This window comes from Pinus tabuliformis, chromosome X (genome assembly GCF_031772625.1).
Source record: "Pinus tabuliformis cultivar Carrire ecotype Pingquan chromosome X, CPIR1, whole genome shotgun sequence".
Lineage (NCBI taxonomy): Eukaryota > Viridiplantae > Streptophyta > Pinopsida > Pinales > Pinaceae > Pinus > Pinus tabuliformis.
The window spans coordinates 887,573,642-887,587,546 of NC_142308.1; the positions used below are offsets into that span (position 1 = coordinate 887,573,642).

General features: G+C 35.9%; 2 pseudogenes; both read right to left on the reverse strand.

Moving 5' to 3' along the window:
- Positions 1-3,739: 3,739 nt before the first annotated feature.
- Positions 3,740-7,410, reverse strand: LOC149142535 (monooxygenase 2-like; annotated as a pseudogene).
- Positions 7,411-8,570: 1,160 nt separating this feature from the next.
- On the reverse strand, positions 8,571-12,776 carry LOC149142536 (monooxygenase 2-like; annotated as a pseudogene).
- Between the last annotated feature and the right edge of the window lie 1,129 nt (positions 12,777-13,905).

A 13,905-nucleotide genomic window follows, 5' to 3' on the forward strand; every position in this document is an offset into this window, starting at 1 on the left:
TTTGGAGTTAACATTTTAAAGAAGAACCTTTTTACTTACTCTATCTATAATTCATCAAAATGAAGAGATTGCAAATTTCATCTTTGATACATTAGAGTTTTGAGTCAAGTCATAATACCAATAGTTTCACGTCCATTTACCCTTTGAGTAAATAGCACCTTAATAAAACAATGTTAATAAAATTCATCTAGCTTTTTTATTATTTTTAGGGCTCCTACCACCTACAATACCTTAAGTGCAGGGCTTTGGAATAGTGAAGTAAACTTTCCAAAGCTACAAAAAAAAATAGAATCTTGAGTTAGGGAGAGAAATCCAATTATTTCAGTTTTTCTTTGGGGAGCTCTTCTTATACATGATTTAAGTACGAGATCATGTCGGATCTAGTGAAGTGCTCGTACCCAATGAAAGAGCGATTTTCACGTATTACAATGGTGTTATAAGGTACTTGGGGTCACTTGAAAGTAAACCTCCAATTAACAATGTTGACAAGCTTTCAAGGGGATTGAACTTTGTTACTATGCCCTTGCATGTACATCCAGTTTGTGACTATTCCCTGAGGTAAAATTGTTGTAGTTAGTAACATTAGGGACCATAATCCCTGGGATATTGCCACAGGTGATGGTAGAGGGAAGGTCTTGTTGTACCTAGAATAGACATTGGCTAGAGTCACTTGGATGTTTTGTAGGGTAATCTTCACTCAAGATGACATAAGTGAAGTTACTTGCACCAGATCGTTTCATTAAACACACTACTACATGTAGGGGGTGTTTTAAGACAATATTTAAGACAATTTTTGAGTCAATTGTCTTAACTTGAGAAAAAAGGAAACTTGTGTATTGTCTTAATTATTGTGTTTAAGCGGGTTTCTCAAAATATAATGTCTTAAAAATTTGTCTCTATAAAGACAATATAGAACATATATTATTCTTGTCTCTTTAAAGACAGGAATTATTGTCTATTAAGAGACAATTTGATTTGTCTCTCTAGAGGCAATTTCATTTGTCTCTCTAGAGACAACTTCATTTGTGTCTCTTTAGAGACAATTACATTTTTGTCTTTTTAGAGACAATAGCTGAGATTAAAAACATATTGTCTCTATAGAGACTATATGTCCATAATTCAAACTATTGTCTCTCTAGAGACAATATAAAAAATTATTTTAAAAAAAATAAATAAAATCATTTTGAATGTTCTATCAAAGTAGTTTCACATTCAATGTTCACAAATAGTACTCGTGTATGAGAGAAACCACCACAGAAATTCTTGTCTGATAGAAACCAGTGCATATGGGTTATTAATATTACCTTTGTTTAGCAAGAGGGGATTCAATTCATTACTAAATTTACACACAAGTTTTACTACTTTAGATGGGAGTCAGAAGTTTGGATTTAAGATGCTACCTTAGCTTTGATAAGCGTGCCATCTCCCAGTTTTACTATAGTTAAAGAAGAATCTGTAGACTGTTGAATGGAAACGACTTTAGATCTAGACAATGCGAATCTTAATGCAGAAATAAATCGAGAGCACAATTAATGAAATGGCGATACCTTTATGTGTTTGATAGACAACATACCCATAAGAATACCCAGGCAGGCTTGATAGCCACAGTTATCAACTATGTAAACCAATTTCAGAGTTAAAATAAATCCTCAGACATAGCTAGAATTTTCAGAGAAAGTTTTAACAAGCCATAATATATTACAAGCAACAATCATCGCAACTAGCATTTCCCCCAACAGTACACAACGAAAGGCACTTGAGAATTCTTGAAATATTTGAAGAGTACAAAAAGTTCTTGTGCAGAATGTGCAAGAGTATATAATGGAAAGAACTGTCTTAGCATATAAAAATAACATTGTAATGGAGTTGACCTAAGCTAGCTTAGCCAACTCCATCAATGAAAACATCTACACAGTACCCAAATCACATATAGAGAGATGCGATAATGTTATTCTAAGCCCCAAATAAAAATCAAAATTAGATGTGGGAACTCAAGAGCAAACTCCAATGATACAAAACTAAGTGAATCCGCCAATCCCTAAATACGCAAAAGCATCTTAACAAAGCTATTTAGGAGAAACATCATCATCATCTGGAAGGGGTTGGGCCGCAACTGCTATAAGTTCTGCCTCGTACCTAACAACATAAAAGATTGTAAGCCAAAGTTTCAATCTTTTAGAAATGGAACAAATTATTTCAATAAAAGTTAACAAAAACTAATAAGAAAATAGAATTCTACTTACTGTTGTTGGGTTGCAAGGTCTATCTGAACCTCAGGAGGATCAAGAGTAGGTGAATCCACAAAATGAAGGTTTGGATCCCTATAAAAATAACCCATTATAGAATCAATGCAAATTTTTTAATATAACATTCATATTAAGGAGCATCAGAAACTAGATTAAAGGCTCACCCTGAGAGCTTCTGTGCCAAGTACAGGAATGGATTCTCAAAGTTGTAGTTACTTTTTACAGATATCTCATAGTACTAAAAATTCTTCTTTCTATGAAAAGTAACTTTCTTAGCTTTCACTTGCATATTCTTCACATCAACCTTGTTTCCACAAAGAACAATAGGAATGTTCTCACACACCCTGAAATTCACAAAGATATTTATCTAATCGGTTCAGGTAGTTGTGCCACCACACAATTAAGGAACCTTCATTTCTACTTAGAGATCCAACCCCCCTGCAAAGATCTCTGTGCCACATTGGGACATTCTTGTAAGTCAATCATGTAGTAACATCAAACATGTTAACTTCACATTGCCCATGAATACCACAACAAACAAAATCCCAATCAGTAAATAAGAAGGAAACAAATAAATAGAAGTGGAAAAACACGGAACCCTCACCAATTCAATCAGGAAAATGCCAACAGAAACAGGAAACGCAAACCAGTATTGATCAAAACAACCAATAACAGAGTCTGTCTATAAATTCAAAATTCAAATAAATATAGGTGGAAAAATATAGAACCCTCACCAATTCAACAAGGAAAATGCCAACAGAAGCAGGAAAAGCAAACTAGTATTGATCGAAACAACCAATAACACAGTCTGTCTATAAATTCAAAATTAAATTAAATTAAAATTCAAAATAAAGAGAAATAAACGAATAAAACAGAGCGCTAATAAAAAGGAACCAAAAAAGGGCTCATAGTTGCTCCATTTTCATTGATATTGAGGTTAAAAGGTGTTGCTACTGAGCCCACACTACATACATATCAACACGGGAAAATAGAATTGATAAGTCAAAAGTTCTCTTGGGATCGATCCAAGTTTAAATCCATGTAGGACCTTATTAAACAAAAAGTTGAAAAGGCACCCCAAAAGCTCAAATGTACAGTGCTCCAATCAACAAGTGTCTACTACGCCTACAGAGGATGACAAAAAACACTACTTTCGTAAATTCCCAAGAGATCGTTGCTCTACCAAAGGATCCAAAAAAGAGAGTTATGACAAGGCATGATTAAGATTCTTCATATTAAGGAAAAGATTCAGTTCCTAGAATCCCAAAAAATAAGTATAAGCAATTAATGGTGGTTGAATCTGCTAGAGTGATTTAATCAGAGAACTGATTGTAAGAACGTAAGGAGAATGAAAGGGGAAATAACAAGATTTCCCTTAAGGCTTAAGGCATTATATTATCTTTCTAATTTACAGAACCCAAGATCTGCCTGCTAATGAAGAAAATCATATTTGAAGTTTTGTCCATGGGCATATTTATGGTAAACAGTGTAGATCAAACTGCAGAACCACTAAAAATAGGATCTGATATTTGTAATTTTTTGTTGGGCCGCCTAGATCCTTGTTGCACTATTCCTATTATATATGCTCCACTTATCAGCCCAAATGCTCTCTATCTCCTCTCCTCCACATATTTCTTCAGTGCCGCTTCAATTCTTTTGTCTTCTTCTAGACCATTCACGATTGTCATTGCTTCTCCCAAGCACTTTCCTACCACCACTGCATCCTCAAGTGTAGAACATCCACCTTGTACTAAGTCTGGAGTCATAGGATGCATTGCATTCCTTGCAACACCGACATTTACCTTACATAGTTTTCCGAATAACACTACCCATGGCCACATCAAGCTGAATGCGTTAATGTTAAAGTGTCTATTTGAGTTTCCTTTACTATATCCAGAATATCCTCTAGATAGTTTCGAAGTCTTTCCAATGAATCTTCCAATATACTCTTTGGATCACGTCCAATATTTGAATCTACAACACATCCAGTTAGGCATGCCTTATATTCTTGTTATTTTCTGTCAAATAGTTCACAGAGCTTGTGACTACTATACGAGGATTATAATATCAAGATAAAAAATTCAAACGCAACGCAGTTGTTCAAAACTATCTGAAAGGAATATAATAGAAGGTTTCAATAATTTTTGAAGACTCTATTTTTAATATTGATGATTTCCCACACCTACACATGATCCACAGATCAATTATAACAAAGGGTGCTATAATATTATACCACAATGAAGTGAACTCTAGGTTGTGAACCAGTAAACATCCTTCTCATTACATGGAACAAAACCTGCCCACAAATGTTCTCCCCAAAATAACTGCACGTTTGACCCAAACTTATGTCCTTCAGGGTACGTTGCCAATCCCCTAATAGTAGATTTCCGAGAAATACTAGGGGTTGGAAAACCCAGCCATTCAGCAACTACAATATTCCCTCCATCACAACCTATCAGTACCTGTGAGTAGAAACAAATTCCAAATGGTTGAGAGAAACATGATAACATAGAAGATAGATTTAATGATCAAACTTGCATTCAACAGACCCCTGTCATTTTTTCTCAAATATAAAAGGACATCTAGTACTTGTGTATGAGAGAAACCACCACAGAAATTCCTGTCTGATAGAAACCAATGCATATGCGTTATTAATATTACGTTTGTTTAGCAAGAAGGGATTCAATTCATTACTAAATTTACGCCCAAGTCTTACTACTTCAAATGGGAGTCAGAAGTTTGGATTTAAGATGCTACCCTAGCTTCGATAAGCATTCCATCTCCCAGTTTTACTATAGTTAAAGAAGAATCTGTAGACTGTTGAATGGAAACAACTTTAGCATTGAATCTGATCATTCCTGGAGCCAATTATTTTGCAAGGGTATCTAGAAGCACACTCCTTTGCACGCATCGAACTTCATCTTTTCCGCTGATAGATAGGAAAAGTACTTAGTATTACAAAGCATGTGAAAAGAGGATGACCAAAATAGTTAATGGGATAGAAAGTACATCATGTCATAGTGGAAATGAGGGAGTGCTGAAGCCATCTCCTAGATGCAGAAATGACCAGGAACAGAAATAAAGAATACAAACAGGTATACCCTAGACAAAGAAGCAGCAAGTGAAGCATTAAAGTTGAAATAGAGAAGCAGAAGCATTAATCTGAAAGAACCAACCAGACTAAAAAGTGAGGGATTTGAGACGAGAAGCATTGGATAACAAAATGGGAAAATCAAGAAAACATCTAATGTAAGTGAGATTTTTTTTAAAATAGAAGTTTAAGGTACCCTCTAGATGCGAAATAAAAAGCTACCTGATATCAATTTGGATAGCCATATTTTTTCTCCTCTGTTTTATTATGTTGTTTTTGGATACTAGGTTTCATAGGTGTTGTGATTGCAAAGAATGTTAAGAATGTTGTGCCCAATAAGAATTGGCTTATATGATTTTGAATTTCTATTGGTTAAACTCAGGGTTCACACCTTTTAGGAGTCCATATTCTAGCATGGCATGGACTATCTGCCATGGAAGACCCCTCTAGTGAGCCCTATGGTCATTGTAATCTTGAAAATATTCAAATGAATATGGACATTTTTCTAACTGTCCACTAGGTGCACCTATATCAACCCCCTGTAAATGGTAAAACTAAAAACCTATTACTCTAAACGCAACGCTGCATGCCTTGAGATAAGTTGTGTGTTGGCCATTGTGGTCTTATTGTTTTGGCGATCAAATCCTGAATGCATGAGGGTAGAAACAATAATACAGTGAGCTTTTACAATTTCTACATCTATGTTTGCTATGGTCTTGCATGCTTTCCGAGACATTTATCAGCCAAGAGTTATGCTGGCATACTTACCATTTTCCAAAGCTGGTGTACGAGAGTTGTTTGGTAAATGCTAAAGGGAAGGAAGTCACCTGTGCCCTGTAAATTGGCATACAAGAAGCTAAATTATAGTGGGAAGAGTAGCTGGAGGTAAAGTACAGAGGATCAAATTGAATGATGTAATGACAATACCCCTGTAATTGCAGATGCTTCAGGTGAAGGGACTCTGCAACACTGAGAACATCGAGAGCCCTCCATAGTAGTTTGCATACACAAATGATAGTTTGAATATATCGACTAGTCACTAAACAAAGAATGTAACTTATGAATTCATGAGGCAAGTGCTAGAATGTAGGGTTTGGAGCATACACACAAATAAAGAGTATAATTGAGTAATTCTTAGAGAACAGCTAAAATAGCTTACTTTAAATTGTGAGTCTCCTTATAGCTTCTACTCTAAATGCAACGTTGCATGCCTTGAGATAAGTTGTGTGTTGGCCATTGTGGTCTTATTGTTTTTGCGATCAAATCCTGAATGCATGAGGGCAGAAACAATAATACGGTGAGCTTTTACAATTTCTACATCTATGTTTGCTATGGTCTTGCATGCTTTCCGAGACATTTATCAGCTAAGAGTTATGTTGGCATACTTACCATTTTCCAAAGCCGGTGTACGAGAGCTATTTGGTAATAGTTAATGGGATAGAAAGTACATCATGTCATAGTGGCAATGAGGGAGTGCTGAAGCCATCTCCTAGATGCAGAAACAATAATACGTTGAGATTTTACAATTTCTACATCTATGTTTGCTATGGTCTTGCATGCTTTCTGAGACATTTATCAGCCAAGAGTTATGCTGGCGTACTTACCATTGTCCAAAGCTAGTGTACGAGAGATGTTTGGTAAATGCTGAAGGGAAGGAAGTCACCTGTGCCCTGTAAATTGGCATACAAGAAGCTAAATTATAGTGGGAAGAGTAGCTGGAGGTAAAGTACAGAGGATCAAATTGAATGATGTAATGACAATACCCCTGTAACTGCGAATGCTTCAGGCGAAGGGACTCTGCAACACCGAGAACATCAAGAGCCCTCCATAGTAGTCTGCATACACAAATGATAGTTTGAATATATCGACTAGTCACTAAACAAAGAATGTAACTTATGAATTCATGAGGCAAGTGCTAGAATGTAGGGTTTGGAGCATACAGATAAATAAAGAGTATAATTGAGTAATTCCTAATGAACAGCTAAAGTAGCTTACTTTAAATTGTGAGTCTCCTTATAGCTTCTACTCTAAACGCAACGCTGCATGCCTTGAGATAAGTTGTGTGTTGGCCATTATGGTCTTATTATTTTGGTGATCAAATCCTAAATGCATGAGGGCAGAAACAATAATACGGTGAGCTTTTAAAATTTCTACATCTATGTTTGTTATGGTCTTGCATGCTTTCTGAGACATTTATCAGCCAAGAGTTATGCTAGCGTACTTACCATTTTCCAAAGCCGGTTTACGAGAGCTGTCTGGTAAATGCTGAAGGGAAGGAAGTCACTTGTGCCCTGTATGTTGGCATACAAGAAGATAAATTATAGTGGGAAGAGCAGCTGGAGGTAAAGTATAGAGGATCAAATTGAATGATGTAATGACAATACCGTTGTAACTATAGATGCTTCAGGTGAAGGGACTCTGCAACACCGAGAACATCAAGAGCCCTCCATAGTAGTCTGCATACACAAATGATAGTTTGAATATATCGACTAGTCACTAAACGAAGAATGTAACTTATGAATTCATGAGGCAAGTGGTAGAATGCACGGTTTCGAGCATACTAATAAATAAAGAGTATAATTGAGTAATTCCTAATGAACAACTAAAGTAGCTTACTTTAAATTGTGAGTCTCCTTATAGATTCTACTCTAAACACAACATTGCATGCATTGAGATAAGTTGTGTGTTGGCCATTGTGGTCTTATTGTTTTGGTGATCAAATCTTGAATGCATGAGGGCAGAAACAATAATACGATGAGCTTTTACAATTTCTACATCTATGTTTTCTATGGTCTTGCATGCATTCCGAGACATTTATCAGCCAAGAGTTATGCTAGTGTACTTACCATTTTCCAAAGCCAGTGTACAAGAGCTGTTTGGTAAATGCTAAAGGGAAGTAAGTCACCTGTGCCCTATAAATTGGCATACAATAAGCTAAATTATAGTGGGAAGAGCAGCTGGAGGTAAACTACAGAAGATCAAATTGAATGATGTAATGACAATACCCCTGTAACTATGGATGCTTTAGGTGAAGGGACTCTACAACACCGAGAACATCGAGAGTTTCCCATAGTACCCTGTAAACATAAATGATAGTTTGAATATATCGACTAGTCACTAAACAAAGAATGTAACTTATGAATTCATGAGGCAAGTGCTAGAATGTAGGGTTTGGAGCATACAGATAAATAAAGAGTATAATTGAGTAATTCCTAATGAACAGCTAAAGTAGCTTACTTTAAATTGTGAGTCTCCTTATAGCTTCTATAACAATGTGTAAAGCCCCCAGATCCTTATTGCACTATTCCTATTATATATGCTCCACTTATCAGCCCAAATGCTCTCCATCTCCTCTCCTCCACATATTTCTTCAGTGCTGCTTCAATTCTTTTGTCTTCTTCTAGACCATTTGTGATTGTCATTGCTTCTCCCAAGCACCTTCCTAGCACCACTGCATCCTCAAGTGTAGAACATCCACCTTGTCCTAAGTCTGGAGTCATAGGATGCATTGCATCCCCTGCAACACAGACATTTCCCTTACATAGTTTTCCGAATAACACTGCCCATGGCCACCTCAAGCTGAGTGCATTAATGTTAAAGTGTCTATTTGAGTTTTCTTTACTATATCCAGAATCTCCTCTGGATAGTCTCGAAGTCTTTCCAATGCATTTTCCAATATACTCTTTGGATCACGTCCAATATCTGAATCTGCAACACATCCAGTTAGGCATGCCTTATATTCTTGTTATTTTTTGTCAAATAGTTCACAGAGGTTGTGACTACTATATGAGGATTATAATATCAAGATAAAAAATTGAAATGCAACGCAGTTGTTCAAAATTATCTGAAAGGAGTATAATACAAGGTTTCAATAATTTTTGAAGAATCTATTTTTAATATTGATGATTTCTTGCACCTACACATGATCCATAGAAGAATTATAACAAAGGGTTCTATAATATTATACCACAAGGAAGTGAACTCTGGGTTGTGAACCAGTAAACATCCTTCTCATTGCATGGAAGAAAACCCGCCCTCAAATGTGCTCCCCAAAATAGCTGCACCTTTGGCCCAAACTTATGTCCTTCAGGGTATGTTGCCAATCCCCTAATAGCAGATCTCCCAGAAAGACTAGGGGCTGGAAGACCCAGCCATTCAGTGACTACAGAATTCCCTCCATCACAACCTATCAGTACCTGTGAGTAGAAACAAATTCCAAATGGTTGAGAGAAACATGATAACATAGAAGATATATTTAATGATCAAACTTGCATTCAACAGACCCCTGTCATTTTTTCTCAAATACAAAAGGACATCTAGTACTCGTGTATGAGAGAAACCACCACAGAAATTCTTGTCTGATAGAAACCAACGCATATGGGTTATTAATATTACCTTTGTTTAGCAAGAGGGGATTCAATTCATTACTAAATTTACGCCCAAGTTTTACTACTTCAAATGGGAGTTAGAATTTTGGATTTAAGATGCTACCTTAGCCTTGATAAGCATTCCATCTCCCAGTTTTACTATAGTTAAAGAAGAATTTGTAGACTGTTGAATGGAAACGACTTTAGCATTGAATCTGATTGTTCCTGGAGCCAATTCTTTTGCAAGGATATCTAGAAGCACACTCCTTTGCATGCATCGAACTTCATGATTTCCACTGATAGATAGGAAAACTACTTAGTATTACGAAGCATGTGAAAAAAAGATGTCGAAAAGAGTTAATGGGATATAAAGTACATCATGTCATAGTGGCAATGAGGGAGTGCTAAAGCCATCTCCTAGATGCAGAAATGACGAGGAACAGAAATAAAGAATACAAACAGGTATATCCTAGACAAAGAAGCAATAGGTGAAGCATTAAAGCTAAAACAGAGAAGCAGAAGAATTAATCTAAAAGAACCAACCAGACTAAAATGTGAGGGATTTGAGATGAGAAGCATTGGATAACAAAATCGTAAAATGAATAAAACATCCAATGTATGTGAGTTTTTTTTTTTTTTTAAATAAAAGTTTAAGGTACCCTCTAGATGCGAAATAAAAAGCTACCTGATATCAATTTGGATAGCCATATATTTTCTCCTCTGTTTTATTATGTTGTTTTTGGATACCAGGTTTCGTAGGTGTTCTGATTGCAATGAATGTTAAGAATGTTGTGCCCAATAAGAATTGGTTTATATGATTTTGAATTTCTATTGGTTAAACTCAGGGTTCACACCTTTTAGGAGTCCATATTCTAGCATGGCATGGACTATCTGCCATGGAAGACCCCTCTAGTGAGCCCTACGGTCATTGTAATCTTGAAAATATTCAAATGAATATGGACATTTTTCTAACTGTCCACTGGGTGCACCTATATCAACCCCCTGTAAACGGTAAAACTAAAAACTAAAAACCTATGGAGGCTTAGAACACATCCTCTGGTCACAAGGTTTGGAAATGTTGGTAGCCTTACATTTATAGCAAGACATCGATCATCCTCCCTTATGAATCTTGATAAAACAATAGCACAGGCATTTGTATGAAGAGACTCGAGCATTAGAAAAAGACTGACAGGAAATAGATGAGTGCATGTGTTGTGCACGCTCCATCTCATAAACAGAATGAATGTGTAACAATTGTATATACCTATTACCCAGTTGGATGTGAAAAATGGTGTATATATAGAGCGTATACATGAATTAGAATTGTAGAAGAATCAAAAATGCATGGAAATGCTGGCAACCTTAGATTTCTAGCAAAATCAACAATACGAATATATACAATTTCATGAATTAGACTTGTAGCACCTCAAAAATGTTTGGAAATGCTGGCAGTCTAGGATTAATAGAAAAAAACATTGACCATCATCACTTGCGAGCCTCAATAAAGCAATTGTGAGGGAATTTGTATGAAGAGACTCTGACATTCGATAAATACTAACTTAAATAGATGCATGTGTTTTGTATGCTCCAACTCCTGAACAAAAGGGATGACTAGTAGCCCTGTTCCGTGTTGGATGTAAACAATGGTGGATGTACAACATGTATACAGGAATTGAAGCAAAACATTAAAATATGATATAAAGACACCCTGGGCATACATCCACTCAGCGCAAGATAAAATGGATGGAAGTATACATATGTATATGCCGAATCGCAATAGAGATGAAAGAATCCTTTCATTTAGAGGTGGACAAGGAAAGCATGATTCTCCTCCGTTTCTTGGACCTTCAACACTAGGTGGAACAGGTATCTTTGCTAGACCATCAGCACTAGGTGGAGTCATGTTTGAATACAGTGAAACAAGTCTCTTTGCTTCAACTAAATGTGTAACAGGCCTACCAGTTGATCCTTGGTAGATTACAGTTGACTGGACCTGCAATTGGGTGAATTACATAAACGATGAAAACCAAAAACTTATGTTTGTATATGAGATAAAAATCCAAGAATATTTCGAGGACATATAGGCAAGCAACCAAATAACTAGCAATTGTCCCAAAAGGTACAAAGAGAGGCTGATAGGATTATTATATGAGAATTGTTGATTTTTCTAGAAGAGTAAATTGGTTTGTGGAAAACCTTGTTTTATTAGACTGGATCATTATGCAATTACTTTTCTTTAGATGTTTTGTTTATATCTATATTACAAGGAACACATTGAATGTCTTATTTCATTTTAGAGTAAGTTAAGTACCCAAAATCAAGAGGTTAAGTTAATTACCCAAAATCAAGAAACCTTTATAGATGGCCATTGGCCAAGCATATACGAAGAATACATCTCATTCATATGAAATACCAAATCCATAATTTCTTTTCTCTGAGTAAAATTTCAAAAGAATGAACGCATGCCATTTCATATGCACAATAAACCCAACTTCTGAAATTTCAATGCTTGGATGCATCACATTCATATGCTACAGTAAACCCATATTTTCCTTAAATTTCAATCCATAAACACATCCATTTATGAGCCATAATAGAACCACAAAAAACAAAACTCAGCCTTGCAATGCCAGAGCATTATCCCCATTCAAAAGCAAAGAAGTAGCAAATATAAACACCAGTGTTCCACAATCTTAACTGCACAAAACAATCATTACCATCTGAAAAATCAAGAAAATAAAGATGATGACTAGTTAAGAAGATGATAGTGACCTTTTTTCTGGGCTTCTTTGGCCGCCTTTCGCCCATAAGGCTTCATGCTCGCACACATAAAGAAAAATGTCGACTTCAAAAGCTGCAACGTTGTCCTACAGTGAAACAAAATTGGGAAACCTAGTTTCGGAAACAGGATCTGCCTAATATTTTCCCCAGTGGCAATCTGATCAGATTTTTTTCATAATAGGGCCAGGTACTTTATGCACCCTCTACTTTATAATTGAAGGATGTGTCTCGCAATGGCGGGAAGGTCTTGTCACTTGCCCAATAAAAATGGCAAGGAAGACATTCAGACATATCCGCTGATTAGAAGCAGATATGCAATCAAGAAATGATTCACGCTCCCCTGGAAAAATGACAAAACGAAGAGCTCATCTTGCTCAGAAACCTATCTTGAAGATGCAAACATACCATGGAGCCAATTTCCAATTTAGAGAATTGAAGACCATGTCCAAAGATCCGTGTAGATATCTTCAAACACGCTTGCTTGAGAAGAACTAATCTTGAAAGAAATAGGGATTTTTTATAACATAGTAAAGCTCAAGGAAAAAAAGCTACCATATGTCTCAAGAATGATGTGGAGAGGAGAATTGGACCTATCTTATGTAGAATCACTCCAAAATGCTTTCCAACTTGGAGATTTTGAAGGCGCATGGCAAGTCACAACTGATCGCTTGTCAAACTCAAACCATGCTTTAATAACAAAATAAATATAACATGTCCTCCTACTGACACAAGATGTGAATTGATACTCTGTTTCAATTTCTGAGATGAGAGAATTACTTATGAGAATATTTAAGATATCTGTACATTCAGACTGAGGTGGAATTCATCGAATGTTTAAGTTCCCTCCCTCCCTTTATAAAACCCAAACAACAATCATTTATTGGTCGCCCGAAGGATGAAAACATAGAACCATGGACAAAAAGGTAAAATATTGAACAATCTACCTGGCTGGTGGGCAGGTGAAGTAGATGATAATTACTACTCAAAACCCTATAAGTCCCATCCATCTATTTGATTCCATGATCTTGACATGCCCATGCCTTATCCATTTTTTTCTGCCAGAAAAATAAATAAACACCTGAAAAAATAGAAAACCATTGGAATCAGATGTATGAAATCAAATATTGTTAATGATTAACATATAGTATCACAAAATAGATACAACAATGTCAGTTTTCTTGTACAGTCCAATCATAAGGTGCTTTAGAATAACAATTTAACATTTGGTAGAATAGATGAAATGAGAATACTATGAATAGAAATATTTGCAAAATAATTCCATGAAACATTCTTCTTTCCCATAGCATAACAAGAGCCATTCATGGATATTCTCATGATCCCATGATGTTTGTCAACTACTATGATTCCTTCTGACAGACATACCCCACTCTCAACACTTCTAATTAATGAATATGGTTGG